This window comes from Oncorhynchus tshawytscha, linkage group LG20 (assembly GCF_018296145.1).
Source record: "Oncorhynchus tshawytscha isolate Ot180627B linkage group LG20, Otsh_v2.0, whole genome shotgun sequence".
Lineage (NCBI taxonomy): Eukaryota > Metazoa > Chordata > Actinopteri > Salmoniformes > Salmonidae > Oncorhynchus > Oncorhynchus tshawytscha.
In genome coordinates, this window is record NC_056448.1 from 6614458 (window position 1) to 6618915 (window position 4458).

At 42.7% G+C, this 4458-nt stretch overlaps 1 protein-coding gene across 1 annotated transcript in view; it reads left to right on the forward strand.

The window, feature by feature from the left end:
• Nucleotides 1-1619: 1619 nt before the first annotated feature.
• LOC112219616 (zinc finger and BTB domain-containing protein 7C) overlaps nucleotides 1620-4458 on the forward strand; it is a 25411-nt gene continuing 22572 nt past the window's right edge. The window contains exon 1 of the mRNA XM_024381016.2: nucleotides 1620-1817. The gene's annotated coding sequence lies outside the window, so the exon portion shown is untranslated. The remainder of the gene's footprint in view (nucleotides 1818-4458) is intronic.

Consider the following 4458-nt stretch of genomic DNA (forward strand, 5'->3'; position numbering starts at 1 on the left):
ACCAACATAACGCGTCTTAAAGTCCCAGTGCAGTCAAAAACGTGATTTTCTTGTGTTTTATAAAAAGTTTACAGTATTTCCACACAATAAGGTTGGACTAATACTGTGGAAATGTGAGAATACTGATAATGCCCTTTTTCTCCCCAATTTTGTAATATCCAATTGCAATCTTGCCTCATCGCTGGAACACGGGAGCGGCAACAGTCGAGTTATGCGTCCTCTCAAACATGACAAGCCGTGCTTCTTAACACCTGCCGGCTTAACCCGGAAGCCAGCTGCACCAATGTATCGGAGGAAACACTGTTCAACTCACGACGGAAGTCAACCTGGTGGTGTTGGAGGGCCAGTAGGAGGCACTCTTTCCTCTGGAAATACCCCAGGGCAGTGATTGGGGACACTGCCCTGTGTAGGGTGCCGTCTTTTGGATGGGACGTTAAACGGGTGTGCTGACTCTCTGAGGTCATTAAAGATCCCATGGCACTTATCGTAAGAGTAGGGGTGGAAACCCCAGTGTCCTGGCTAAATTCCCAATCTGGCCCTCAAACTATCACGGTCACCTAATAATCCCCAGTTTACAATTGGCTCATTCATCCCCCTCCTCTCCCCTGTAACTATTCCCCAGGTCGTTGCTGCAAATGAGAACGTGTTCTCAGTCAACTTACCTGGTAAAATAACGGATGAATAAAATACAATAAATAAATCAAACCTGCAGGCACCCGGCCCACCACAAGGAGTCCCTAGAGCGGAATGAGCCAAGTAAAGCCCCCCTGGTCAAAACCTCTCCTAACCCGGATGATTCTGGGCCAATTGTGCACCGCCCAATGCGACTCCTGGTCGAGGCCAAACCACTCCGCCAATAAGTTAGTTTTCAGTTTTCTCCTCCCCACTAAGGCCAGGCTCAGACACATTCTTGCTTGAGAAATTTCTCTTTGCTAAAAGCTTGTATCTTTTTTTTTTTACAATTTTAAATAAAAACAGTCACAGTAAGGTCTTAATTGATACTCAGAAATGATTTGATATTGAGATAAAAACGGCTGCATTGGACCTTTTAACAGGGCGTAGGTCACCACGAATCGCCAGAACAGCTTCAATACACCTTGCATAGATTCTACAAGTGTCTGTAACTCTATTGAGGGAAGCGACACCAGACTTGCACGAGAAATTCCATAATTTGGTGTTTTGTTGATGGTGGTGGAAAACAATGTTTCAGGCGCTGCTCCAGAATCTCCCATGAGTGGCCTCCCGAGTGGTGCAGCAGTCTAAGACACTGCATTGCAGTGCTAGAGGCGGTACTACAGATCCGGGTTCGATCCCGTGCTGTGTCGCCCAAGTAACAGTCCCAGTTCCATAGCCCAAATCCCAAACCAAAACCAGTTATAGCCCCAGCCCCAGCCCAAGCCCCATGCAGGTAATGTGTGAGCCCTAGCCAAGGAGCAGGTTAGTTACCAAGTTTTGCCTGTGAGTGTGTCACTCCCCTCAGCACAGCACAGGTGGACATGTGGGGTATGCTGCCAAATACTTTTGGTTTAGAGGGAGGGAGGGGTGTTGGTTGTTGGGTGGGTATACACTTTTGTTTTGTCTTTTTATGTAACAGTTTGGTGGTAAGGTTAATTTTCCTCTCCCTGCCGAAGCTGACACACCTTCAGTGCAAATTTGAGCTCTTCTGTTGTCTCTTACTCACTCTCTCTCTCTATATATCTCTCTCTCACTTTTGCATGCCTGCCACAGAGGACAGAACTCTGCTTCCTGACAGACAGGGACCGAGAGTAGAGTGAGAAGAAGAAACTGAAATACAAAACACCTGTCTGTGTTAAAAGGTCAGTAACTCTATTTCTGTTTTTTTCTTCTCATTTCAGTCTTGTGTTTTTTAAAAATTAGTTCTCACAGACTCATTAGTAAAGATTTCTAGTGGAGAGATTGTAGGGCTATTCAATATTCATATATCATGCATGGTATACCCTCAGGGTTAGTTACATACTGCACATTATAGGGTCTGCAGTGCATACAGACTCATCTACTATGTGCTTTGCCTCAGTATCAAGTCACTAATCCTTTCCTACACACTGACAGAGTGAGTGCATTTCAATCAGTTCAACATGCTTTCAAATGTTTCCAAAGTGTGACTTTCTAGTAAAAGGAGAGGCTGGGAGAGACTTGGACAACTGTGCTAAAAAAGTCTCACTGTATTTAGGAAGTCATTCAAATGATGAGGACTTTTTGAATAGATTGCAATGCACTAAATCTGGCACTGTGTGTGTTATTTATGTAATGACTTAATAATTACACAATTGAATTATGCACATGAATGTCTTTTTGTGTAACATGATAACCCGGCATGACATTTCCTTATTGTCGTTACACTTCCCCAAGAGCATCAGCAATGTAATACTTGAATGGTTTTAAGAATATGTAACACACTGCGTTAAGACAATGACAGGATACCAATTTGGAATTATTTATTCAAAATGTTATTTCAGGAAAACATTCTATACAGTTGGAGTTTTGTGTCCATGACATAAAATGAACAGATTTTATATAAAATAAAACTCTCATTGCCCAGAAACAGATAGAATCCAACCTGCTCACAATTGTCAAGGCCAGAGATATCTATGTATGTTTATATAAGGTGTGAATCAAAAGTGGACCATCACACTCTCCCAAAAGCAGTGAGTGGGTGGGTGGGTGCTTGCGTGCAGTCTTTTGTTATGGCATACTGGATACTTTTACACTGGCTTGTTCACAAACATTTTGGGAATAGCCTCCCTCCCTCTATTTGCACAGCTATAGTGTGGTGTGTGTGGGAATGCAACAGGCAGTACAACACAATGCCCAGGCATTCAGTATCTAGACTCTAGAGTGAGTGCGGTGCCAACATCACACATGGTAACGGCACTGCCTCTTTCTCTCATTCTCCCCTGGTGCTGTGACTCAAAATCACAATATTTTTACTATCATGTCAAGTCTCTTCATGTTCAGTTGGTTAGTGTTACTGCAGGACTCGACATTAATCCTTGTCCTCTTGCCCGGGGCAAGTAAAAAACTATCACGCAGAAAATCACAATATCACACAATTAGGCTTCTCCGATCAGAATTGGATCAGAATTGGATCAAAGTGTCCTCCGGATGCAATGTTTTTGTCACTATCCTCCCAATCTCTGCACAGCACATCAGAGTATAATTATTGTAGGCCTGCATTGACAGGTACAAGCGATCTTTCAATCATGCAGTCGCAAGATGCGTTATTGGATCAAAGCGAGCCGCATTTGCACATTTGTTGATAACAATTTCTAGGACGTTGTTTGCCCAGTTATGTAAAATGTTTGGTCAGCAATGAAAATCATGGAAAAGTAATGTACTCATGTATAACCGCAAATGGCCAACACTCAGTTGATACAGGTGCACAGTTGATGAAACCAATGCTGCATACTCCAGTTGTAAAACTGTCTTTCAAGCACTCAAAATTGGCTAGGACACTCATCTATTCAATAGTTACAAAGTAAAAAAATATTCTTAAAGTAGCCTAATTTACAAGTAACACTTATGCTGTCATAACCTTACAAATAGATAAACATATTAGTTAGCTACTTCATCCACCTTAGCCATTTGTTCCCTGGTTCATTGAATGAGGGAATTATTTCATAAAGACAATAAAAAAGTATTTGGTTGTAATTAAAATGTTGCAGAGCAACCAACACTCATCCAGAAGATTCCAGGAGAGCTACTGGGTGTGCAGGCTTTTGCTCCAGACCTGCTCGAACACACCACATTGTAAAAAAAAAATCAGCTGCACAAACAGGACCTTGAAAAGCTGACTCTGCTGTGTTTGAGCAGAGTTGTATAACAAGCCTGCACACCCAGTAGCTGTCCAGATTAAGGTTTGACAGAACACACTGTTTTTTTACAGTAGCCTATCAGTGCAGTATTTTACTTTATAGGGGGTTAAGGGCCTTGCTCAAGGTCAGAATGTCAGGAGATACAATACATGGGATCAGAGACCAGCAGCCTTCCATAGTCAATACCAGTGATAATAATGAAGGTTATTTTGTGAAGTTGTCCTTGCATCTTACAACACAATTTTCAGTCACCTTTTTTACCCTTTTTATTAATTTTTGGACAAGTGACTTTAGCTTTCGGACAAGTAAACAATCTGTCCTACTTGTCTAAAGGACAAGTGGCTGAAACAGTTTGTGTCAAGCCCTGTACTGTAAATGGCACATAATAGTTGCATGGTAGAATACGAGTAATGCAGTATGGGAAGAGAGACGGGCTCCCGTAGGCCTACCACTGTCCCATCTCTGCACTGTGTGAGTGTGTGATCGTGAGCGTATGTGTGAGTACCATCCTCCTCCTCCACTATAGCGTGGACACAGTTTGTGTGTGTGTGTGTGTGTGTGTGTGTAAACAGCCATCACAGAGCAGAGCAGCTGAATAGAGGGTGGGAGGAGGCTTGTAAGAGGG